General features: G+C 47.9%; 1 pseudogene; it reads right to left on the bottom strand.

Moving 5' to 3' along the window:
- Positions 1-115: 115 nt before the first annotated feature.
- Positions 116-27778, bottom strand: LOC140354237 (paralemmin-1-like; annotated as a pseudogene).
- Positions 27779-27832: the final 54 nt, after the last annotated feature.

Raw genomic sequence — 27832 nt, forward strand, 5'->3', positions numbered from 1 at the left:
TTGTGACACTTGATGAAGCTTTTCCCTCTGAAATTCAGAGAAGAACAATTTAAACAATAATAAAAATACAATATTTTCTGTTCTTTAGAACATGACAATAATAAGCCGACTCGCACTCGTTTGACAGACTTTAATCTACAGTTTGTTTTAGCCCTTTACATGTTAAGGCTTCATTCCCATGGCAACATCAGCAAAGGCTTATGGGTAAAACATTGGTACGGGACAAAGACAACACCACATTTAGCTTCAGAGAACGGGTCAGACATGTACGTGTGGTCAGACGTGTCAGTGTGGTCAGACATGTCAGTGTGGTCAGACATGTGGTCAGACATGTTAGTGTGGTCAGACATGTTAGTGTGGGTCAGATATGTCAGTGTGGTCAGACATGTCAGTGTGGGTCAGACATGTCAGTGTGGTCAGACATGTGGTCAGACATGTTAGTGTGGTCAGACATGTTAGTGTGGGTCAGATATGTCAGTGTGGTCAGACATGTCAGTGTGGGTCAGACATGTCAGTGTGGGTCAGACATGTCAGTGTGGTCAGACATGTGGTCAGACATGTTAGTGTGGTCAGACATGTTAGTGTGGGTCAGATATGTCAGTGTGGTCAGACATGTCAGTGTGGGTCAGACATGTTACTGTGGGTCAGACATGTCAGTGTGGTCAGACATGTCAGTGTGGGTCAGACATGTTACTGTGGGTCAGACATGTCAGTGTGGTCAGACATGTTAGAGTGGTCAGACGTGTCAGTGTGGTCAGACATGTGGTCAGACATGTTAGAGTGGTCAGACATGTGGTCAGACGTGTCAGTGTGGTCAGACATGTGGTCAGACGTGTCAGTGTAGTCAGACATGTTAGAGTGGTCAGACATGTGGTCAGACATGTCAGTGTGGTCAGACATGTGGTCAGACATGTCAGTGTGGTCAGACATGTGGACAGACATGTCAGTGTGGTCAGACATGTTAGTGTGGGTCAGACATGTCAGTGTGGTCAGACATGTGGACAGACATGTCAGTGTGGTCAGACATGTCAGTGTGGTCAGACATGTGGTCAGACATGTCAGTGTGGTCAGACATGTTAGTGTGGGTCAGACATGTCAGTGTGGGTCAGACATGTGGTCAGACATGTCAGTGTGGGTCAGACATGTCAGTGTGGTCAGATATGTCACTGTGGTCAGACGTGTCAGTGTGGTCAGACATGTTAGTGTGGTCAGACATGTTAGTGTGGTCAGACGTGTCAGTGTGGGTCAGACATGTCAGTGTGGGTCAGACATGTCAGTGTGGTCAGACATGTCAGTGTGGGTCAGACATGTTCGTGTGGTCAGACATGTTAGTGTGGGTCAGACAGGTTAGTGTGGTCAGACATGTGGTCAGACATGTTAGTGTGGGTCAGACAGGTTAGTGTGGTCAGACATGTTAGTGTGGTCAGACAGGTTAGTGTGGTCAGGAGGAGTGCAGCTGATGCAGTGTGAGCACAAAGGGGGCAACATGGACAAAAAGAAAGATCAAGATTTAAGGTGGAATATTCACATCAGATCTTTGCAATTCCTAAGAAATGTTTACAAATGTAAAGGGATTGGTTAAAGGTCAAAGGTCAAGTCTTTGACAAACGTGAAAGGACCTTTACCCACAAAAAGCAGAAATATAGCTACTATTTCATCCTTTTGGGAGTAGTTCCTGTGGGTGTTCTCGGACTGGGCGGGGCCTAAATGCAGGTCATGTGACCGCTGCTAAACATAGGTTCACTGCGACAGTGCGGGGCTTTTCTGGGGCGGGGCCACGAGCTTGGAGGCAGCCGATTTGCTTTGCTTGGACTGTTCTATCGCCGTGGAGATGAAAATGTGACAACACCAAACGACGTTACAAGTCAGATCTGTTTGTATTTAGTTCATTTTGAGCAATAAAAACTCACACATTCCAGGCAAAGCAATAACTCATCTCCATGGAGACACACCCTCCATCAGGAAAGTTACATAGTGCACCTTTAAACTCAAACCGTGTCATCTTTTGTCATTAAAATATTTGATGTCAAGTAAAAGTAAACCTGTTAAAAACATTAAAATCACTTTGGATAAACATAAAATAAATGGAAGGTGATGCATTTATTTTAAGTCTATTACATTTCATTTGAATGTATTCATTCAAGATTTTGGCTCCTTTTCCATGTTTACGGCGTAACACAGGCCGATGAACACCACTGTAATAATGATATAAAACATGGTAATCTACTATTGTATTCATCATTTCAAAATAAACCCCAAAATAGTAGTTTCAAAATAAATAAGTCTTTATCCAGGATTATTTTGCACGACACAGTTCGCTCACAAAGACAGAGGCGCTAATGCTAACGCTAATGCTAACTCAGTGCAGTCATACAAAGAAAATAGAAAAGTTAAAAAGGCATATAAAAGATGAGATGGAGGCGGAGTCTCCAGCAGGCAGTCGCTTAGCAACGTGGAGTTAGCATCATGGAAGACAAGTCATGAAATGTTCTTGTGACGGGGACATATGCTATGGTTTATATACTTTCGAATAGTACTACGGTTACGTTTTCACGTTAAGTGCTCAAAAAGTCATTTTAAATGTATTTCCCTTCGTTTAGCATTTTAACTCCTTCACTGCCTGATGGAGACACATGTTAGACGCTGAGGGCAGTGGGTGGAGTTCGGTTGGTGTTTTTTTGTGTCCGTTTTAAGAATATTGAACAATGACTTTGGACAGCGCCCCCTGCTGTTCACATGATGGTGCAGCACTTACACGGCTGCTTCTTCTTCTCCGTCTGCTCCTCTGCGTCTCCAGCTCTCACTTCCTCTGCGCTCGCCGCCGTCTTGCCGTTCTTTTCCGGCGACGTCTCCTTCTCTTTCGGGACGTTTTCCGCGGAGGGCGTGGCAGCTTTTTCCGCAGAGGGCGTGGCAACTTTTTCCGCAGAGGGCGTGGCAGCTTTCTGCACAGCTTTTTCAACCTTTTTCTGCTCGACCGGTGACGTTTTCCCTTCGGCGTCGTCGATCACGACCAACTCTGCTTTGACGGTCCCTTTGAGCCCCAAAACTCTCTTGGTTTCGTCTTCATCGTCGACGTTTTGGTAGCCCATGAAGACCATGGTGACGGGGTTGGCCTCCGTCGCCTCGGACATACTTGCTTCTTTGTCCAGTTTAGTCTCCAGTCCAGTGATCTCCTTGGGCGTGGTCTCTCCAGGCTCCTCCTCCTTCTCAAGCTTTTCTGTAGTAGCAGTAGCAGTAGCAGTAGTAGTAATAGTAGTAGTAGTAGCAGTAGCATCATTATTAGTTGCAGTAGCAGTAGTGGAGATACTTGTGATCGTAGTGACTGTTTTGGACATCATGGAGGCCTCGTCTGCTTTGTGGATCAGTTCCTCCACTTCTGTCGAGCTCAAAATATGTCCTCCGTCCTCGCCGTTCATCTCGTGGACGACTGCGACACAAAGAAAAGACACAACTTAACACACACACACACACGTTTCAGGGGTGTGAGGCGTAGGAATGGATTGATGAGACATGAGGACCATCGCTCACAGTTCACTGGTCCTGAAGTCATGTGACCCATAGTTTGAGTGCACGTCTCTGTCGACTGCTGGACATTCGTAAACCACTACAAAAGGGGAGGATCGCTGTTCGGTCTGGAGTAGTGGACATTCGGACACAGCCATTGCTTTTTAGTGCGATTCAGACAGCACTCAGCAGTGTCATTTTGACCTCAAGAGCTGCTTCTAACGTTGTGATTGGACCATATCTTTAAACTAGCTTTTACTTTGAATCTGTCCTTTTAACACATTCAAAATATTCTATGACTACGGTCAATATATTTTACACCAATCAAGCAGCAGTTTGTGACACTCGCACTGGGACACTCGCGCTGGGACACTCGCGCTGGGACACTCGCGCAGGGACACTCGCACTGGGACACTCGCACTGGGACACTCGCACTGGGACACTCGCACTGGGACACTCGCACTGGGACACTCGCACTGGGACACTCGCACTGGGACACTCGCACTGGGACACTCGCACTGGGACACTCGCACTGGGACACTCGCACTGGGACACTCGCACTGGGACACTCGCACTGGGACACTCGCACTGGGACACTCACACTGGGACACTCACACTGGGACATTCACAGGTCAGACGTTTGGCACAAATGAATCCTGTGTAAATTCAGCCTGGAAGACCTAACTCCACCCATCTACGTCAAGGCCTCCTGCTCCCCATCTTCAATCAACGCACCCAAGTCCCTCCTCCCTGTGGCACGTCGCACCTCCTCTGCACCTCCTCTGCTCCCAGAGCACAGCCGGTCCCATATTAACCCTCACTCAGTCGGCTCGGCCGCTTCAGACCGTACTGCGATACACCACCTCCTCTCCTCCTCCTCTGCATCTCCCCTCCTCCTCCTCTGCATCCCTCTCATCCTCATTATCTACCCTCTCACCACATCTACCACCACCAGTCTCCAGGCCCTGGGGGGACACATCAGTCTCCAGGCCCCGGGGGGAGACATCTAATACAAATAGATCATGGAGGGCCCATGATCGCAGTGTCTTCCGCCGGGGTCTGAGCGCCACATAACCCACATAATAAAGCTGCTAAACAGCTCGTTCTGTGTCTGAGTCTCTCCAGGTGAAATGACTTACAAGAAAAACATGAATTCAACAAAATAAAGTCGTTCTCATTTGATCTTATTTAAATCAATAGTTCAACCCATCAAAGACACTTAAAGTTGCAAACAAATATTAGTAAATTATAAAAACATATAGAAATGTATAAATACTTTACATAAAAAAACAAACAAATTCCTTTTTATTTGATTAAAAAGTGGAGCCGTGTCGTCCTGGTAACGAGGGCGTGGCACCTGAACGTTGAGAGTTTGGAGGCTTCAACGCACAATTCATTACTGATATGATTAAAATGACATTGAATTAAATTACATGTAAAATCATTAATTGGCTCCACAATTAATTCATTAAACAGGCAATTAATTAATCAATCAATAAATTAATTAATTAAAGCAACATTAACATCCATTTAATTAATGAATGAGTTCATGAAACTGTCAGACTCACTCGTCACACTCAGGGGGCGGGACTTAGGCTGTTCTGGTCGAGTCCATTTCTCTACAGAGGGGTCAAAGGTCAGGGGCCACTGCTGTTACTGTGATGTCGCATAGATCAGTGGATGACGCTAAAGCCGCGCAACAGGTGCCCAGACACGTGCCCAGACACGCACGGACACGCCCAGACACACCCGGACACGCCTAAACACGCCCAGACACGCCCCGGTCAGAGCAGCACAAACATGACCTGGTCAGTGATAGTCGGTGATGGTCAGTAGTGGTCACCTTTGCGCTCATCCTCATACACTTTGACCCCCAGCCCAGGGTCCACGGGCAGAGTGGGGTTAGTAGACAGGACACGAGTCTCCCCGGTGGATTTGTCCCGCTCCACCCGGATCTCCACCGAGTACACGGCTGAGGACAGGGACACACGTTTACTCCCACTGGTCAGCACAAGCACACCGGGGGGGGCACTGGTCAGCACAAGCACACCGGGGGACAATCCAAAAAAATGAGTCGTCGTCTAATGTAGTGGTTCTCAACTTGAAGATCGAGACCCCCAAATGATGTCGGAGTCCCAGACGATACGAGGGACACATTTAAAATTTATATCGTCTTAAACGAGGCTCGACGCCCTTCTGTTTGGGGTCGAAAATGCCAGTCGCCGTTATTTTAGGAGTCATGACGGTTGAGAACCACTGGACTAATGAGGTGTCAATTAAAGCTGGAGAAAAGGAGGAGGAGCCAAAGCTCAAAGCGCCATCACGTTCACAAAAAGGATGCAAACTGAAGAGGCAGCGGAAAAGTAGCGATGAAAATGCACTTGGGTCCTACAAAGTGAGCTCAGGGCACGTAATCAACTGGACTAATGAACGAGAAGGTCAAAATCAATGGGTTTAAACATTTGAACAGCCAAAAATAATAAGAAAGTAAAACGTCTTCAGACTTCCCCAGACACTCGGGGACAGAGACACAGAGGGGACAGAGACACAGAGACATGTTAGAGCCTGGAGGAGCCACATGAGGAGAACTCACCTCCCGCTCACACTCACCTCTCCTCATCTCGGATGTGGCCTCTCTAGGTTTGCTCATTCTGGGGGCTATGTGACCTTTGACCTCTGAGAAGACTATTGGGAAATAAAGGCACAGGAGGAAAGGAGAAACACGAGAGACAGAGCGAAGAGGACGGATACACGGTCATATGGGCGCTTATGTCCATGGAGATATTATTGCTTGTGACTCATTCGGGAGTTCTGGACTGGTCAGAATCACGGAGTTCTGGACAGGTCAGAATCACGGAGTCTCACTTTGACTTTACTATTGACTCTTTACCTGTGACTGCAGTGGTTTTATTTGGGCTCATGGAACGTGCAGATTGTCGAGGGAGAAACAAAAGAATAAAGACGTCATGAACAAACCCAGTTTGGCTTTGTTTCAATGTGTCAATCAAACAACTGGAATCAAAGTTTGACAAATCCACAGACAGAAAAAAACCGAGTGCTTGTGCCCGGACCTGGACCTGAGCCGGACCTGGACCTGAGCCGGACCTGAGCCTGGACCTTGGCCTGGACCTGAGCCGGACCTGGACCTTCTGTCAGGACCTGGACCCGGACCTTCTGTCAGGACCTGGACCTTCTGCCTGGACCTGGACCTCAGCCTGGATCTCGGCCTGGATCTCAGCCAGGACCTCGGCCTGGACCTTCTGTCAGGCCTTTGCGCAGCCGCAAAGTTGGACAACGCATTTAGAAATTTTGCGTATCTAAAAATTGCTCCCATTCGAGTCCATTTGGACCAAATTTGAATCAGTTGTTAAACTTTTTAGCTTAGTTCATTGTGGAAAACATTGAAATGGGCGCAGTAGCGCCCCCTAAAGAGTGACATTTGAATTTACATTGACAGAAAAAAAAATAGCTTTACGAAAATGTTCAAAATGTTGCCCAATATTGTATTTTGGCGTCTCGATCAAAAAAGCCAATCAGATCATGCCATATTTTCTACATCATCGCCATAGCGACGACAGTTACACTCCATGTTCCCAACAGAGATGTCAACTTATCACGGAGGATGAGACTGACGATGAGTGAGATATTATTTTTTTACAACGATACTATGTAAACTACTATGTAAACTTGTATTTTAAGTAACTCGCTTGTATGAATTCAATTACATTTTCATAACTGATCAAACAAATCCCTCATCTTATGTAGTGCTTTTCCTTTTCTTCTCTATGTTGGAGAGAGAGAGGAGAGACATTCGGTGGTAGAACCGCACATGTGCCACAGCTTAAACCATCAGTGATGAGCAGCACATATAACACTCCACTCACTGTTCCACGTAATGAGTTACAATTACTGTAATCAGATTACTTTTTAGTATCAACAGTAATTTAACCCGTTACAATTTAAACTTGAGTGATTGGATTCAGTTATGAGCTCTGCTATTTATGCTATTTCAGCTCCTGGTGAAGATTTATGCCATAATGTGTTTTTAGGTGAAGCAATAAAAACTCCATGAAGACGAGCAAAAGATGATTCATAAGAAAATGACATAAAATGACTCCGACCTGCATCTGCATAAATATAATAACTCCCGGAGCTTGTATTACTACATAAGCAGTAAGCCGAGTGCACCAGCTGCTCAGACCAGTGCAGGACTCTGCAGCATGTGACCGCGGTCAGGCTGGAACGAGGCCCAGGGGCCCCGGAGCGCCTCTGTATGCTCTGATGCAGCGGGGCCCTGGTGAGGTTCACGCTCACAGCTCCTTTAGTTTTACACAGACTCCGTCCACAAATGAACATTAAAATAATCCAAGAACAAAACTTAAAACCAAAGTTCCTCCTCCATCTGTGGAAGCACTTCCTGTGACACATACAAAATAAAGGCCTCTGTGTTTTCCAGACAGTCTTATTGTGACTAGGTCTGACAGCGACAGATCATTTAAAGCTGCGCAACAAGACGAGACGAACAGAGCGAACGTCACAGATGCGTTTGACAAACTTTGACATGACAGAACAGATTTATGATGATTTTAAACTGGAGAATCTGATGTTTCCAGAATCCTGTGTTTTGTCGTGAACGAGCGTCTGAAGCTGATGCACTCGCTCCAAACTCAGCCACGAAGTCGGGCGCAGCTCATCCCAGAGGATGAGTCAGGACCAGCTTAACTTACAACCAGAGGGGGCGCTAGAGAGCAGGAGCCTCACCTGGACCAGTGCAGAGCAAGGACCTGTCTGAGACCACTTCTACCCGGAGGACATGAGGACAGCATGAGGACAGCATGAGGACAGCAAGAGGACAGCAAGAGGACAGCAAGAGGACAATGAGGACAATGAGGACAACATGAGGACAACATGAGGAAAATATGAGGACAGCATGAGGACAACAAGAGGACATAATGCATGAGGCACACATTGGAGGGCCATTTACCTTCGACAGGCTCCGTCTTCTCCTGGGGACAGAAACACAGGATTAGGACTTTTATCTACAGGTGCAAAATGGGAGCGTTTGGACAGACTCTGGTCCCTGACACATCCTGTCCTGTGTCTCCACGCTCAGGCTGGTCCCCTGTCCTGTTTCTCCACGCTCAGGCTGGTCCTGTCCTGTGTCTCCACGCTCAGGCTTGTCCTGTCCTGTGTCTCTATGCTCAGGTTGGTCCCCTGTCCTGTGTCTCCACGCTCAGGGGGACAGACTCTGACATCACCCAAATATAACTCATGATTTCTCAACCTGAATCATTCTCATCAAAACTACCACTAAATTACTTATGATTTCTCCTCAACTTATTCTGCATTTATTTCACTTTTCTGTAAAGCAGGCATGTCCAAACTACGGCCCGGGGGCCAAATGCGACCCACTTCCTGCTAAGTTGGTCCAAACAACAAAAAGTAGTAATTTTTACTGTAAAATTGGTAAAATTTGACAAATTCAAGCATTTGGATGTTATAACAGCCTAATATTAATGTTCCAAGTCTAATTAAAGGTGGAGGCAGCAAAACTATGTCAAATGCAAAATTTGAAATGATTAACTTTGTTATTCGACAAATTCGACATTGTCTGGTTGTTTGTGGCCCTCTGCTCCGTGTAAGTTTCAAAATGCAGCTCCTGGTGAAAACAGTTTGAAACCCTCTTCTGTAAAGCCTCTGTGTTTGAACATGTCTTATTGTAACGCACTGGCTTTGGATGACGTTAGAAACAATATGCCTGTGTGTCCATCCAGTCTGGAGCCCACCCGGAGCCCCCCTGGAGCCCACCCAGAGCCCACCCGGAGCCCACCTGCAGCCCAGCCGGAGCCCACCCGGAGCCCACTCGGAGCCCACCCGGAGCCCACTCGGAGCCCAACAAGAGCCAGACCACTTTGGGAGCTAGAACCTCTCAGGATACGGTCAGACCGAACCACCAATCCTTCATAAAGGACCAGTGGAACTAGAGGAACTAGAGGAACCAGAGGAACCAGAGGAACCAGAGGAACCAGAGGAACCAGAGGGACCAGAGGAACCAGAGGAACCAGAGGAACCAGAGGGACCAGACGAACCAGAGGGACCAGTGGAACCAGTGGAACCGGAGGAACCAGAGGAACCAGAGGAACCAGAGGAACAATGGCTAATGGCTCAGGTGGTTGTGTTCATATGTGGTGTGAGTGAGTGATGAGGCGGTTGGAGAAGCATAAGCCCCATTCACACAGAACAGGAACAAGTGAGAATGAAGCCAGAACTGATTTGAATGAGGATCAGAGCCGTGTGTTCTGACAATGGGCCCCTGAGGACTGGGAGTGATGTGTGAATGTGGCTCTGGATCAGCAGCATATAAAAAACCCTAAATGTAAATGTCACACTTTTTTTTAAACTTGCTGAAAAGTAGATTGGACTCACTGTTGGGGCCGGTGTGATTGTGGGTGGGGCCGGTGTGATGGTGGGTCCTCCTTCAGACTCCAAAACAACCAACTCTCGCTCCAACCTAGAAAAGAAATGTATTAAAGGAGTGAAACGGAGCAGAGGGTCAGAGGAGCAGAGGAGAGGAGCAGAGGAGAAGGTCAGAGGAGAAGAGAGGGTCAGAGGAGCAGAGGAGAGGAGCGGAGCAGAGGAGAGGAGCAGAGGAGAGGAGCAGAGGAGAGGAGCAGAGGAGAAGGTCAGAGGAGAAGAGAGGGTCAGAGGAGCAGAGGAGAGAGGAGAGGGTCAGAGGAGAAGAGAGGGTCAGAGGAGCAGAGGAGAGGAGGAGAGGAGCAGAGGAGAGGAGAGAAGGTCAGGACCTGCTGATGTTGTCCTCCAGATCCCTGGTCTTCTGCTCGTCCTGCTGGAGCTGTCTCTTCACCTCGTCGTGCTCCGGTCCAGCAGAGGGCGCTCCGTCCAGCAGCCATCGCTCTCTCAGCGTTTTTGACTGGACAAAAACAAGCAAAAGAAACAAACAGATCTTAAAAGTCTTATGCCGTTTTGACTCAGTCATAATGCAAATGCTGCTGTCCCCTGTGTCCCCTGTAGAGGGCGCTTTGTCCCTCCTCAGATGAATGTGTGACCCTTTCCGTGCCTCCTCCCTTGCCTCCTTCTTCATCCTCAACCTCTGCCCTCGCACCCACCATTGGCCCTCATCCTCGGTCCTCACCCTTGGCGGTCCTCACCCTCTGCCCTCGGCCCTCACCCTCGGCCCTCACATTCGGCCTCACACTCGGCCCTCACCCCTCACCCTCGGCTCTCCTCGGACCTCACACTCGGCCCTCGCACTCACCCGCTGCCCTCACCCTCGGCCCTCACCCTCGGCCTCACACTGGGCCCTCGCCCTCGGCCCACGCCCTCGGCCCACACCCTCGGCCCTCACCCTCGGCCCTCACCCTCGGCCCTCACAGTCGGCCCTCACCCACACAGAGTCACACTTGACTTGCACCTGAGCGCTAGAGCACAGGAGGAGGAAGTAGACGTGGACTGGGGAAAGGGCCTGTCTTTCAGGCACACGTGGGCGTGGCATGTGGGCGTGACATGTGGGCGTGGCATGTGGGCGTGGCATGTGGGCACAGACAGCTGTGGTGGTAAAATACTCTATTATGTGCACACAGTGGAAGGGCGAGTCTGCAGGAGCACGTACAGGGCCAGGGCCAGGGTTCAAAGGTTCAAGGGTTCAAGGATCAGCTCCAAAGAAAAAGACTGATCCAGAATAATAAACTGGAGCTGTTCTCTCATTGTCACTTTGACTGAAAACTGTGAATTAAAAATATGTAACGAAAAGGTGTATTAAAAACTATGTACAAAATTCCTCAGTAATTGTTATTGTACCGCACACTTACCCCTACTGACCCGCACTTCTGTCATTCACGGTTAAGCAAGAAATGCCTTTATCTCATTGGAGAAAAAGAGAAAAGTCTCACCGCTAAAATATTATATACAATACATAAATGTGTCAGTTTAGAACTTATTTTGTGTGGAAATCAGCAGCTGAAATGTATTCTTTTCTTTTAACTTTACTTTACAAAGAGGGAGATTTCCTTTCCTTTCTTTTTTCTCCGTAAGCAGCAGGTATGTCCTGGGAGAGGCGGGGCATGTCTGTCCTGGGAGAGGCGGGGCATGTTTGTCCTGGGAGAGGCGGGGCATGTTTGTCCTGGGAGAGGCGGAGCATGTTTGTCCTGGGAGAGGCGGAGCATGTTTGTCCTGGGAGAGGCGGAGCATGTTTGTCCTGGGAGAGGCGGGGCATGTTTGTCCATGATGATCAGACTAATATTGATCCGTGGGAAGGCCCCTCCCCCCTCTCTCCTCCCTTCCCTAACCCCTCCTTCTCTCCTCCCTCTCTCTCCCTCTCACTAGCCCCTCCCTGCCTCTCCCCTCCCTCTCACTAGCCCCTTTCTCCCTCTCACTAGCCCCTTTCTCCCTCTCACTAGCCCCTCCTCTCCCTCTCACTAGCCCCTCCTCTCCCTCTCACTAGCCCCTCCTCTCCCTCTCACTAGCCCCTCCCTCCCTCACTAGCCCCTCTCTCCCTCTCACTAGCCCCTCTCCCTCTCACTAGCCCCTCTCCCTCTCACTAGCCCCTCTCCCTCTCACTAGCCCCTCTCTCCATCTCACTAGCCCCTCCCTCTCTCTCCCTCTCACTAGCCCCTCCCTCCCTCTCACTAGCCCCTCCCTCTCACTAGCCCCTCCCTCCCTCTCACTAGCCCCTCCCTCCCTCCCTCTCACTAGCCCCTCCCTCTCACTAGCCTCTCCCCTCCCTCTCACTAGTCCCTCACACTAAACTGACAGTGAAGTCCCTTTGGTAGCCGAACAAAGGTCCCTTCATCCTTGTGTAAACACACTACACTCGGCTCCTCTTTCTTCTGCTTAAGGGACATTACCACCACCCAATGGATGGTTTTAGTACTTCTTTTATATTCACTGAACAAAAGACACTTTTTTACTCCCATTTTTTGACTGTTAAAAATGTCGGTGTAATCCCTCATTCGTCCAGGCGTGTTCCATAGTAGAAAAAGCTTCAGTTGTAGTCATCTGGACTCAGTTAGAAAGTATTTCTTCTGTGCTGATAGAGCCTCTGTAAAGAACGTTACATAGGTGAGACGAAACAGCCTCTACACAAGAGGCTCTATCAGCACAGAAGAAATACAAGTTCAGGACCACAGAGCGCCGTGCATCTCCATCTTGAAGCCTCTAATCACTCGTTTGAAGACGGTGAGGTGAAGGTTTTAAGCAGGGAGAAAAGATGGTTTGAAAGAGGAGTCAAGGAAGCTATTTTTGTTAAAAAAAAGAAAGACCTTCTTTAAACAGAAATGGAGGGCTAAGATTCAATCTTCCTGTTATTTATAATGGGATACTGAACCCCTGGAAAGGTAGAGGACCAGGACCAGGACATTTAGATGCTAATCAGGTACTCAGGGTGGTTGAGCCAGGGTCTCACAAAGACAAAGAGGATTCTAATAGCCCATTAAGATTCTGAATAGGCTAGCTTGGTAGATACAAGGGGGAGTTTCTGTTGAAACAAACAACTCTTTCTACTTCAGGAAGGCTCCGCCCTATGGGCGGGTCTTACCACAGAACAGTATTAATATCGGAGTTCTCGATCTAAATTCTTTTATTGACAATGACTCTTTGATGAGAGTCGAAACGTCTATTTTTCTAACTGAGTCCAGATGACTACAACTGAAGCTTTTTCTACTGTGTTAAAAATTTATTTAATAATAAAAAGTGTGTTTGATTTTTTCTCTGGAACGAACACAATCACAAACTTAAATACACTGTATTTGATTCCAAGATCTAAACAAAATCAATTAAAGTATTCAGCCTCCCTGAGTCTGAAAACACCTTTCTCTGCAATTACAGCTGAAAGTCGGCACACTGCTCCCTGCACAATGCTCCCTGCACCCTGCATGCACACTGCAGCCTGCACACTGCTCCCTGCACACTGGGGCATAAGTCTCCTTCGAGTGTACGGACTGGGGCTCGAATGGCCTAAACTGTAATACTTAACGGATTCAGCGTCACTTAAGTGCAGATAGTCACTGCTGTGATGCCTGAAGAACCACAAACACCAATTATCACTTAGGCCCAATTCCCATTTATACCCTTTCCCTTTAGCCCTAACTCTTCAAAACACAGCCCTGTTCATTTTTCACTAAGAGACGCAATACATATTTGTGTCAGTTTAGGTGTTATCATAGTATATGCCTAATTAATTAATGAATCTATATGATGGTGATTACTATAATGATTAGTAAACAATGCTTGTGTTTTAAAAAGGGGAGTGTCTACAGAGCCGCGGCGCACGGCCAAAACTGCCATGTTATTTTGAGCCGCGGCTCCTGAAACTGCTGCGCTATTTGACCGCGCCGGGTTAAAGGTCGTATGGACGATTTTTTTCAGCAAATTTTTTATCATATTTCCTCGTGGCGTGGATAAATCATTTGTCCTGCCACGTATCAATCATAAAACGCACCTACCGCTCACCTGCAGCCGCGTCTGGCTCGTCCCCACGTTTCCGCGTGCCTAAGCGCATGGATCTATCATAATATAGTTCCCTCAATGTACGGGGCAAAATGAAGACTTCGAGCTGAAGCAGAAGTGGACAGAAATCTACGGGAGACGAGCGATGCGCTCCGTTACGCTAATAAACAAACGCACCTGTGTGTTGTATCAGTCCGCACGGGGGAGTGCGCATGCGCACTTCCGCCTGTGTTCTCAAATCGCCGAAAAATCGTCCATACCGCCTTTAAGGTTAGGGTCAGGGTTAAGGTTAGGGTTAAGGTCAGGGTTCGGGTTAAAGTTAGGGTTAAGGTTAGGGTTAGGGTTAGCCATGAGGCTATATGGCCGTGCCGCGGTTCCTGAAACTGCTGGGCCATTTGACCGCTCTGCAGCCACGGCCTTTAAAAATGCACTTTGTACATGTTGTGTAGCGTATATACTATACAATAGTGCAAATGGATAAGTTGTTGATGTGCTCGTTAAAGTGAAAGGTTGGGAAGGAAACTGTTCTTGTGGCGGGAGGTTCTGGTCCAAATGGACCGTAGCCTCCTGCCTGAGGGGAGTGGCCTAAGGTTCTGGAGGTGTCCAGAAAAGAGCTGAGTGTGTAACGGTGCTGCTTCATGTGAGTGGGAGGAGCCTCGGAGGAATGAAGCACATGTCTGTGGCTGTTTCCTGCCCAAACCAAGACTAAACCAGGTCCAGAACATGGACGGGCAGATCACAGAACGCACCGCGCACGTGCAGAGATGACCCGCGCAGTCCCAGTTCTAGGTGTTGCACAAAAGAAATAAAAGGTGAATTCAATCTTTTTTAAATCACGCTCAGAAGTTATTTTTCAATTTTGTGATCAAATTGAAAAACAGAAAATCAAATAGTTTTCTTGTAATTCGTCTTGTGAATGTTTTTTGTTGTGTTCACCATGTACAGGACCTGTCCCGTCTCTGCAGACAGGACCTGTCCCGTCCATATGGAGAGAATAAGATAAGATATTCCTTTATTGTCCCACATGGGGAAATTTCATTGGTGCAACGCAGGAAGATACAGAGGTAGACACAGAAGAAAAGAACAGATCACTTATAGGAAGTTTGAAAAACACTTTCAGTAGAAGATCTATAAACAAAAACTCCCATAGACAAATAAATAAATACATAAAAACCATTGCATGTGATCACGACTGCACATGATGTGTCACGACGGCACATAGATTGCACATGAATTTCACAGTAATTGCACATGAATCACAACAGTAATTGCACATATGACGGAATTGCACATCAGTATTAGGTTAGGTCAGTATTGCGAGTGTTCAGGACTAACAGTGTTTGTTATAAAGTCTGACAGCAGCAGGAAGGAAAGACCTACGAAACCTTTCCTTCACACAGCGAGGGTGGATCAGTCTCTCACTGAAGCTGCTCTCCAGAGCGGACAGAGTGTCCTGCAGGGGGTGAGACTCATGGTCAAGCATAGATGTGAATCTAGCCAGAATCCTCCTGTCCCCCACCTCCTGCACGAAGTCCAGAGCGCAGCCCAGGACGGAGCTGGACTTCTTGATGACTTTGTCCAGCCTCTCCCTCTCTGTGATGCTGCTGCTCCAGCAGGCCACACCGTACAGGAGGGCTGATGCCACCACAGAGTTGTAGAAGGTCTTCAAGAGAGGCCCTGTCACTCCAAAAGACCCGAGTCTCCTCAGGAGGTAGAGCCGACTCTGGCTCTTCCTGTACAGTCTGTGTTATGAGTCCAGTCCAGTTTGTGGTTCAGATGAACACCCAGGTACTTGTACGAGTCCACTCTCTCAATGTCCCGTCCCTGGATGTTCACTGGTGAGGGGGCAGTGGGGTGGCGTCTACGGAAGTCCACCACCATCTCCTTGGTCTTTCCCGCGTTGATGAGGAGGTGGTTCCGCTGACACCAGTCCACAAAGTCCTGCTTCAGTCCTCTGTACTCCGCATCATCGTCGTCCGTGATGAGTCCGACGATGGCAGAGTCATCAGAGAACTTCTGCAGGACACAACTGTCCGTGTCATGTCTGAAGCATGCAGTGTAAAGGGTGAAGAGAAAGGGCGCGAGGACAGTGCCCTGGGGCGCCCCCACACTGCAGGTCCCAGTGTCAGACACACAGTCCCGGGCTCTCAAAAACTGGGGTCGGTCTGTGAGGTAGTCCAGGATCCACTCTGCCAGGTCATACTCCACACCAGCCGTCTCCAGCTTGTCCCTCAGGAGCAGCGGCTGGATGGTGTTGAAGGCGCTGGAAAGATCGAAGAACAGAATCCTCACAGAGCTGCCAGGCTTTTCCAGGTGAGAGAAAGAGCGGTGCAGCAGGGAGATGACGGCGTCCTCCACTCCGATGCCAGGCCGATATGCAAACTGCAGCGGGTCCATGGCTGAGCTCACCGTGGAGCGGAGGTGGTCCAGGACCAGCCGCTCCAGTGTCTTCATCAGGTGGGACGTGAGAGCCACTGGCCTGAAGCTGTTGAGGTCTTTGGGGCGCGGTGTCTTAGGCACAGGTACCAGACGGGAGGTCTTCCAGACCCGTGGTATCATCCTCAGCTTCAGGCTCATGTTGAAGACATGCTCCATAACTCCACACAGTTCATCTGCGCAGGACTTAAGGAGCCTGGGGCTGATGCCGTCAGGTCCTGCTGCCTTCCTCACTTTAATCCTCTTCAGCTCACTCGAGCTGAAAAGGATTATTCAAGTTTATTAGTTACCCAGAATGCACCACACCACGCCCTCAGTTTACATCACTCCACCTCATACTTTGGCATTATCACACCTCTTGTCATCGAGCACCTCTTGATGCTCGATGAAAGCAAATTAACTCCTCAACCCTCCCATTACCGCTAAGACCAAGGACAAAATACGGTCCTAATTCTTTAAATAAATAAATGTGGTGGACTGTGGTTGAATGGACTAAAGTCCAGCAGCTTCTCTACAGCGCCTCATTCCAGAGCGACTAAGACTCCGCTCTCTCTTGTGCCAGTTGTCTTCACAGTATCACAGATGCATCTGAGCTCACGTCATTCCCCTAGAGCCTCATTTTTAGATGTAATCATTTAAAAGGGACAGTGCATTTTAATGAACAACCGATGTAAATATGCCAGAATGAGCCTATTGGCTGCAGTCGCTGGCAGGTCAGGTCAGAAACCACTTATAACATAGAACACATACACAGCATATACTTCCAATACAAGTGACAACATTAGAACACAACAACACGCCTGGTACCTCTCGAGTTTAAGGTTTGTCTTAAAAGCACTTAAAGTCAGACGGTCTCTGAGAGCGGCTGATGCTGCTCCAAGTCTTTGATTGACAGCTCTTGTTGACTGAAGGAACTGCACGATCACCTCCAGTAGAAGCTCTGTCACTTGTCCCAGATCGGAATTTTATAAACTCATTCAGGGGCGGAGAAAGACCATTTCAACTTTCATAAATTGTGCAAGCTAATTTGATTTATTTTTCTTAATTTGTCAAAACTTGATGATATATGACCAAGATTTTTTTTTTAATCTAACATTTTTAAGGCTTTTTGTTTCACAATTCAATAGGTTTTAAGACGACATGGTTTGTCATTGACCAGTTTGTAATGCAATATTGAATGTGCAAAAAAATAATCCAGTGGAGAAACATTTTCGCAGTGTTTTCTGGCAATAATGATCTAATTTGTTTAAAATGACAAATATTAAAATTCAAATGAAGTATTGAATCCCAGCGTGTAAACTGGTGTGTGGCGGCGTTTGTACCTTGAGGTGCTGCAGAGTTCGCCTGTCGTCCTCCAGCTGACGTCTCTTATTCTCCATCTCCAACTGCCACTTCCTCTTCTCCTACGGCATCATGGGAAACAGGTCGTCACATTTTAAGTAAAGAAAAGCAAATGTACCGACTCAACTTGAATCAAGTTATGAATCAATATTAAACTACAAGCGTGACACAATGTGAGTGCATGGGGTTTGGAGAGAATGGAACCAGTAACCTCCCAGAAGCGTGTTTGGACTCACCGCGATGATGCTGATCCGGTCGGTCTCGATCACTCTGGAAACACACAATAAGAAACAGGTTTGTTCATAATCCTGCTGCTGACTCTGAACACGATCGAGCAATTTCAGTGTCTAAAGGTGCACTGTGGAAACTTTCAGCTGCACCGTGGAACCTTTCAGCTATCTGTGGAACCTTTCAGCTGCACTGTGGAACCTTTCAGCTGAACTGTGGAACCTTTCAGCTGAACTGTGGAACCTTTCAGGTTGCCTCCATGAAGGGGTTATTGCTTTGCCTGGAATGTTCAAAAGTAAAGCATTAAACATACATCTTTCATCTAATGTGAGGTCATCTCTCCACAGATCTGACCTGTAACTTGGTCACCCGCTGGTCTCCATAGAGATAGAAACGTTAAATGTCATACTGAGGAACATTTCAGGCAAACATATCCATCTTCATGGAGAATGTTCAGAAGAATGGTTTTAACTTTCTATGTCACAACTGTAGAACTGTTCTATAGCTCTCTTCTGCTGCTGAAACACGTCCTGTAGCGGCCTCTACAGGAGAAGCAAAGCAACAGCAGTTTCAACAAACACACCTAAAATCTAACTTTAAGACGTCTTTGTTTGTAGCTAAGGCTCTGTTTGTGCTTCTGGTCACGGCGGCGCTTTCAACAGACGCACATCTCACGCAGCTACAAAACTCGGCTTTAAAAATCTGAATTTGACCAAACTAATCCCAAAGAGGAAGAACAAACGATGAGTAAACAACAAACAAGTCTATTAACACCACAGGACCGAAGCGAACAAAGCTGACGGTCCACGGCCTCATTGGAAAACAGCCCGCATCATAAGCTAACGAAGCTAACGAGGCTAACAAACCTGAAGCAGAAAACCGCAGATCTTTCCCGCCAGCTCAGATGGCGACTTCTTTGCATTGGAAGGGGGAGAGAATATAACTAATGATCAGTTATTGCTCATGATGTCCGAAATAAGACGCGAAATGTGACAGCTGCCCTGGGCCCGGCGGTATCTGCTGCAGAAGCCGCTCAGCTGAAAGCAGGAAGAGTAACCGGAGCACACATGGAGGAAGTCGAGCAGCGTGTTTCAGATAATGTGGACGATCTGCGACAGTGAGGAGATGGAGGCTCTGCAGGCCAGAGATGACGACGCTGGAGTCGGAGAACAGAGTTCTGAGTCCAGATCACATCGGCCTAACCTGAGGCTTGTGGTCGGAGAAAAAGGAGAGAATATCATTCCTGAGCTCCTTGATGGCTCAGGAGTTGAAGTCCCTCCCATCGCCTGGGCAACCAAGACCAGCAGCTGATGAACCACAAGACCTGATAATGAGGTTTTTTTAACGATAGTGTGAAGGAACATCTTAAAGGCTGCAAGGGTTAAAGGAGACCTCCAGGTTTAAAGGAGCCCTCCAGGGTTAAAGGAGACCTCCAAGTTTAAAGGAGCCCTCCAGGTTTAAAGGAGCCCTCCAGGGTTAAAGGAGACCTCCAAGTTTAAAGGAGCCCTCCAGGGTTAAAGGAGACCTCCAGTACAAAGGAAGGCGTGTCTTCTTTGCTTCAGATTTTCCATACGAGGTTCATCAACAAAAGGCAGAAGTTCCTCCACATCTGTGAGGAGCTCAGGAGGAGAAACTGAGACATGGATTCTCTTTCCCGGCGACTCTTCTGTGACTTATGAAGGTAAACAACACATGCTCAGAACCAGGAGAAGCTGAGGTGCAAAACACAGAGAACTGAACAGTACAAAGAATGGAGCCACCAGCGTGGAGCATGTGAGTTTGGGTTGTGGTCACCATGGTGATACATTTCTGTTCATTTGAAGAGACTGATTACAGCGTCGTCACGGACAGCGTGGAAAAGTTGAACTTTTTTTGCAGCAGACGCAGCACAGCAACCAATCAAAGACTACGCTGTAGTAACATGCTCTGCACGACCCGGAAAAAGGCCCAAAACAAACCCCACAACGATTTAAAGAACATTCACAAAAGCCTCAAGATGCAGCTCTTGGAGCAAATAAACATATTGACTAAACTCTGCTCAGCCCTAAAGTATCTGACTCTGATCTTCTATGATCCTGACTCTGAGGCTGTGTCCAATGGAGGAAAAGGACAAGAGTTGATGTGTCTAAATTATTTCAGCATTATAATACTGCCATGAGCTAAAACTGTACACATTTTCATTACATACCAAAATTGTGAATATAATTATGTATTATAATACAGTGCTCACTGTTGTGACCGTGTGCCCATGTCAGCGTTGTGACATGTCATTTAGTCTGACTAGATAAGCTACATTTAAATATATATACAATATATATATATATATTTTGATGGTGGCTCAATTTAACTTACTTTAGTTAAATTGGACCAGACTGGCTCCAATTGCCTAAAGTACACATATTGTGAATATGAGGAGGTTTATGAACTAAATTGACTTCATTATCATATGCATGACCAGTTGTTGGAAAATAATGCAATACAATAGTCAGAGTGGAGCACCATGGTTACACTCATATAAGGCTGCTTATGTGTCATATTCTTTTTTCATAATTATGATGGCCATAATGATCATTTCATCAGTTGTTCAAACAGTTGGAGCAGAATGTTTGGTAAATACATGGAGACGTACATCTTCTGTTCCATCAGGAGTCATGGCACATGGGGCTTGTCCCAGTGTCTATGGGCCTTAGGCGGCACCGGTGCATACAGGTCCAGTCTCAGGGCATGTCCACGTGTCCTGAAGCTGGATCAGAACCGCTCTGAGCTCTGGGTTTGGTCAGTGTTGTTTAGGACAGAGCACCAAACAGGTTCATCTACACCTTCATACAACTCCATTTACCCGACTTCACCCTGAACAGAACTAAAGCACGACTGAGCGGCGCTGCAGCGAGCGCACGCCGTGGCCAGAGCGGAATCATGCCAAGCTGTGCTGATGTGTGCAGGCTCCAGCGCTTTGTCTCAGCTGAGCTCCAACAAAGCCTCAGCCATCGCCATGGAAACCAGGCCCTGCCAAAAAAGCGTTTCCAGGAGGGAAATAGTCACAAAACCCTCAGGATAAAGCGCACAGAGGGGTAAAAGAGAAGAAAGGACGGGAGCCTGAGGAGCCACAAACTGAGGAGCCAGATACTTTCAAACTGCCAGCAGAGTGCGCAGGACTGCCACTGCCTTTATTAGACAGGAAAGGACAGTGTGAAATGGGGGATGACAGGGGAGGGACAATGAACTGCACTATAGACCCTATTCTGGACCGTCGTGTATGTACACCTCAATTATGTATTGATGATTTATTAACAAACGTTTAACACATGACAAGACAATTCTTACGCATAATGAATCAAATACAAAAACAGTAAAAAACTATAATAATTAGTCTGGACGCTGGGAATGCTTTCGATTCTGTTAGCTGCGTTAGCTCGAGCTGAACATTTCTTTTTTCTTGTATTTATTTAAATAAGAAGACAAATACATGTAGACATCAACTTAACATTCCAAGAAATCTAAATTACACATTTAAATTAAAATAAAAGTCGCATTTAGTCTATCAGTCGATCAAATCTGTCCATTTGATCGACTGATAGACCACCATCAGATTAGGTCAAATTTTTGTCCATTTGTCTGTTCCCATCTCAGTCCCGTCCTTGATCGTTGGTGAGGTTTGTATCGTCCATTTCTTAATGTAATAGCCTTTTTTCCTGACACTAAATGTACGTTCTAAAAGGTATCAATTTATTGTCTATGGCAGGAGTTTGAGGCCCAAATACACAGTTCTAAAATTGAGGTCATAAAGTCAAAAACAGTGTGCAGAGCGTTGACTTCAGTCCCATATTTTTGAGCAACCGTCCCAGAACAGTGGGTGCTGGTCAATACTGCGCCTGATGTGACTCAGATAAATATAACTTTAAATCATTGTTTCGTTGATGCGCGCGCGCACACACACGCGCACGCACGCGCACACGCACACTCACTCTCTCTCTCTCTGTGCGCTGGCTCCGAGCCCCCGCCCGGGAGTTCCTCCCGTGTTTATACAAGGGAGGAACTCCCAAAGCTGTGGAGAGCAGTCGTCTTACCCGGGGATCGTCACGTTATCCCGGCGGACATTCTAAGGAAAACACAGAGGAGCCGGAGAGCAGGACGCAAACTCTGGGAAAAACTAGGGCGCCACAAGACGCCGGTTCCCGCCGTTGTCATGGGTAACGTGAGGTCCCTTAAAAAGAAAAATTACGGAACTAGCAGCAGTGTCTTGCTGTTCACAGAGACCTGGTTAACAGCAGAAATGCCAGACTCGATTGTCGGTTTGGACAATTTTCATCTGCTGCGGGCGACAGAACGAGAAAATGCGGGAAGAAGAGAGGTGGAGGTCTGAAGAAGAGAGGTGGAGGTCTGGCTGTGTATGTGAACACGAGCTGGTTTAAACCGGAACATTGCACAGTGAAGCAGCAGCTATGTAACAAAGACGTTGAACTGTTGGCTATTGGCATGAGGCCATATTATCTGCCCCGGGAGTTCTCACATGTGATTTTGATCGCAGTCTATGTGGCCCCGTCTGCGCATGCCGATAATGCTTGTGAAGCATTGCTCACCTGGAGGCTCCTCCCCCTCCCTCCCCTGGGCAGCTCGGACCACACCCTTGTACATCTGAGGCCTGTGTATGAACCCATCGTGCACAGGCAGCCTGTGGTGCCCCGTGTGGTGAGGAGGTGGTCTAATGAGAGTCAGGAGGCTCTGAGGGACTGCTTCAGCACTATCTGGACTGAGCTTTATGAGCCACATAGCTTCAAAATCCCCCCTGCCCAGACGGAGGGGGACCTACAGTGGGTGAATGAGCTTAATTCTCACTTCCTGAGATTTGATCAATCGCCCACCCCTCCCCCTGCACAGACTCCTCCCCCTGCACAGACCCCTCCCCCTGCACAGCTGCATGCTCCCTCTTCCACAGCTGGAGAATGCCCTGCATCCGTTCCTCTTCACTTCTGCGACCATCAGCTCCCCACTTCGCCTGGACTCACCCATCCCCCCAGCACAGAGTCCCCCTGCCATCCACTGACTGTCTCAGCAGCACAGGTGAGGGGTGAGCTGAAGAGGATTAAAGTGAGGAAGGCAGCAGGACCTGATGGCATCAGCCCCAGGCTCCTTAAGTCCTGAGCAGATGAACTGTGTGGAGTTATGGAGCATGTCTTCAACATGAGCCTGAAGCTGAGGGTGGTACCAGAGGTCTGGAAGACCTCCTGTTATGTACCTGTGTCCAAGACACCGCGCGCCAAAGACCTCAACAGCTTCAGGCCGGTGGCTCTCACGTCCCACCTGATGAAGACACTGGAGCGGCTGGTCCTGGACCACCTCCGCTCCACCGTGAGCCCAGCCATGGACCCGCTGCAGTTTGCATATCGGTCTGGCATCGGAGTGGAGGACGCCGTCATCTCCTGCTGCACCGCTCTCTCTCTCACCTGGAGAAGCCTGGCAGCTCTGTGAGGATCCTGTTCTTTCATCTCTCCAGCGCCTTCAACACCATCAGCTCCTGAGGGACAAGCTGGTGACGGCTGGTGTGGAGTACGACCTGCAGAGTGGATCCTGGCAGCCTCACAGACCGACCCCAGTTTGTGAGAGCCCGGGACTGTGTGTCTGACACTCGGACCTGCAGTGTGGGGGACCTGCAGTGTGGGGGACCTGCAGTGTGGGGGCGCCCCAGGGCACCGTCCTCGCACCCTTTCTCTTCACCCTCTACACTGCAGACCTCAGACACGGACAGCTGTGTCCTGCAGAAGTTCTCTGACCACTCTGCCATCATTGGACTCATCACAGACGATGATGTGGAGGACAGAGGACTGGAACAGGACTTTGTGGACTGGTGTCAGCGGAACCACCTCATCATCAACGCGGGGAAGACCAAGGAGATGGTGGTGGACTTCCACAGAGGCCACGCCCCCCTCACCAGTGAACATCCAGGGACGGGACATTGAGAGAATGACTCATACAAGTACCTGGTGTTCATCTGAACCACAAACTGGACAGGACTCATAACACAGACACGCACTGTACAGGAAGAGCCAGAGTGGGCTCTACCTCCTGAGGAGACTCGGGTCTTTTGGAGTGACAGGGCCACTCCTGACAGGGCCGCTCCGGACAGGGCCGCTCCGGACAGGGCCGCTCCTGACAGGGCCGCTCCTGACAGGGCCGCTCCTGACAGGGCCACTTCTGACAGGGCCACTCCTGACAGGGCCACTCCTGACAGGGCCACTCCTGACAGGGCCACTCCTGACAGGGCCGCTCCTGAAGACCTTCTCTGACTCTGTGGTGGCATCAGCTCCTGTAGGTGTGGCCTGCTGGAGCAGCAGCATCACAGAGAGGGAGAAGAAGAAGCTGGACAAAGCTCCGTCCTGGGCTGTCCTCTGGACTCGGTGCAGGAGGTGGGGGACAGAAGGGTCCTGGCTAAACTCACATCTATGCTGGACCATGAGTGTCGCCCCCTGCAGGACACTCTGTCCACTCTGGAGAGCAGCTTCAGTGACTGATCCACCCTCGCTGTGTGAAGGAGACGTTTCACAGTCTGTCCTTCTGCTGCTGTTACACTTTACAACAAATACTGACTTAACCATGTGCAATTACTGTCGTACTCATATGCAATAATGTCACATTCATGTGCATATAACTGATGTACATAGTGTTTATTTGACCGTTGTTATTATTAGTATTATTTTGTCTTACGCTAGCTGTTTTTATTTTATTTTATCTTTATTTTTCCCTCCATCCCTTATTAAGAAATGAGAGGTTGTCTATGGGAGTTTTTGATTATAAGAGTTTTGTTTAGTAAGAGTGTTTTTTAAACTTCCTATAAGTTATCTGTCCTTTTCCTCTGTATCTACCTAGATACAGGTTGCAGATGAAATTTCCCTATGTGTAATAATAAATTTCCCTATGTGTGTATTTTATCTTAACTTATCTCAGACAGACAGACAGACAGACAGACGGACAGACAGACACACACATGATCCATTTTGCTTTCATATCGATCAACGGCGAAGTATGATATTACATTTTACTTATCTTTTAGGACTTGTCGCCACCATGTTTACAAACTTTATCCTCCCTAATCAGCCAATTACAGAGGAGGATCGCCTTTAATGTATAGTTATCAGCCAATCACAGAGGAGGGTCCTTTTAATGTATAGTTATCAGCCAATCACAGAGGAGCGTCCCCTTTAATGTATAGTTATCACCCAATCACAGAGGAGGGTCCTTTTAAAGTATAGTTATCAGCCAATTACAGAGGAGGGTCCCCTTTAATGTATAGTTATCAGCCAATCACAGAGGAGGGTCCTTTTAAAGTATAGTTATCAGCCAATCACAGAGGAGGGTCCCCTTTAATGTATAGTTATCAGCCAATCACAGAGGAGGGTCCTTTTAATGTATAGTTATCAGCCAATCACAGAGGAGGGTCTCCTTTAATGTATAGTTATCAGCCAATCACAGAGGAGGGTCTCCTTTAATGTAAAGTTTAGAAAAAGCTGTGACATATGGACCTGGTTTCTTCCTCCTCCATGAGCCAGAGCAGTCTCACACTTGAACCGGGTTCAGACAGTTCCCAGACCCCCCAGAGACACCCGCTTGTTAGGCTCGTCTCCAGGGCAACGCAGTGACGGGTTCATTTCTATGGCGACATATGAGTTTAGGTCTCGCCTGCTTCTGGGACACACAACGGAAGTTTAAAGTTTAAATCTCAAATAAGAATAATTTAAGATGTGCAATTATCCCAGGAGCACGTTCTTGTTTGTATTGTACCTGACTCAGAGGGATGAAGCCAGAGGCTGTACGTACATTTAATAACATCAATTATTCTACATAATAAAACATGTACAATAGGCTCCTCCCCTCTGGGGCCAGGACTCCCCCGAAAAAGAGATGCTACACCTCAGAGGGGCTTTCCTGCTTAAATAAAAGGTCAGTAAATAGATAAATAATTTTGTAGACCTGCTCGAGTCTGCAGAACCCTGGCTGTGCCACGCTAATGAAAAGAGTGGACACGCCCACAGACCGTAACTATAGAGACTTAAGGGCCGGTCACATCGCAGCGTCCAAAGCGTCCAGTTCACATTCAAAGTCTATGTGGACGCGTCTTAGGCATCCTGCATTTTTGTGGCACGAATCCTGCGTTTTGAGCGTCGGACGCGCGTCCAGAGCGTCCAACGAAGAAAAGTTGAACAAGCTCAACTTTTCTGCGTTGGACGCGGCGCAGCAGCCAATCAGAGATGGCGCTCCACTGACGTGCTACGCACGACCCGGAAGAAGACCCAAAACAAACCCAGCAACGATTAAAAAAATCTTCATGGCGCAGCTCTGGGAGCAAATGATGATATTGACTAAATTCTGCTCAGCTCTGAAGTATCTGGACCCAGATTTTGGACTTTGTAAAGTAAATAAACCAAAGCCACTTTCTCCACCTGTTCTTCACAACTCCTCCTCCACTGAGCATGTGCACTGGACGCTGAGGACGTGTGTCTGCTGGAGAGTTTAATTTTTGGACGCGTGTCCAAGGCGCTTCAGAGGCGTCAGCCTTAAAATGTACAGGCGTCCAACTCCTGCGTCGTGCACGAATTGGACGCCGCGGTATGAGTTCTCAAATCTGCAAAAAATCCTCTATTATTCCTTGAACTGGGCTGGGCCCTGGAAAAAGCTCTGCCTTGTCTATAATGTGACAATGTGCGACCTTAAAGACAGGTATGTTTGACTTTTACTTTGCAAATGCAATGTCAAAATGAATAATTAGCATCCTTCATCACGTGGCACAAGGACCCATTATAGAAGATATTAGCCTATGTAATATCTACTTTTATGACACAATTTCCACAGTTTCCTCATCATTTTCACCCACTGTTCTGAACTAAACTGTGAAAAATCTCAGACCCACGTTCACGTAGCCATTTTTCAACAACAAAAACTATGTAGGGGCGTGGCCAACAGAAAGTCAATGGACCGGTTACTTTGCAGTTTTATAAATATTGCGGTTTACACTGAAGAAAATGTAAAAAGGGATAATCATCTAGATATGTTATTGTTTCATTCAAAAACCTGAGAAAAAGCATCTGATGTTTTCTTGAATAAAGACTTCCTGTACTTTTATTGTGAAAGGCCCACAGACCGGAAGTGCACGGTGCTGTTCAGGTTTAACTTGCCGATTGACCATATCGATCCCAAATCGTTTCTGGTAAAATCGGATCAATATCTAATTATCTCATCTCTGGATAAATATCGATTCAAAACGTGCCGTTTCCGGTGTCCCTTCGCGTTACAAAGTAGGCCGCACATTTGTCAGAATGAACTCTTTCAAAAGCATCAAATCTCGGACTAAACGCGCGGCTCTGACCCAGAGCCGTGCGTCCCGCGGCTCGGGGCTCGTGTTCTGCTCGTGTCGCGTTGCGGACTTTAGAAGCGCTGCTTTTGGTGCAGTTTGGAGCTTTAGCGCATCTTCGCCGCCTGACTCAGCGCTGTGGCCCGTGGATGCGGAGGCACCGGAGCCACGCACGGCACGTCCACGGACAAAAGAGAATGATCTGCGCAAACGCGTGGCGCAAAACAAAGAAAAGTGAAGCAAAGCGCTAGAAAAGAGGAGATACTCACTCCATCGTGGCCGAATGGTCCGGTTGCGGCGCAGTGATCATCATCAGTGAGAACCGCGCGAGAAGAGACCGAGCCCGGGACAGACACGCCCACAGCGAGGACACAGGACACAGGCGAGGAGGGAGAGTGAAGGAGACAAGGAGCGGAGAGGAGACAGGGAGAGGAGAGGGAAGGAGACAAGGAGAGGAGAGGAGACAAGGAGAGGAGAGGGGAGGAGACAAGGAGAGGAGAGGGAAGGAGACAAGGA

Source organism: Eucyclogobius newberryi, unplaced genomic scaffold, assembly GCF_026437365.1.
Source record: "Eucyclogobius newberryi isolate DKJ021-1_F unplaced genomic scaffold, fEucNew1.0.hap1 SCAF_9, whole genome shotgun sequence".
Lineage (NCBI taxonomy): Eukaryota > Metazoa > Chordata > Actinopteri > Gobiiformes > Gobiidae > Eucyclogobius > Eucyclogobius newberryi.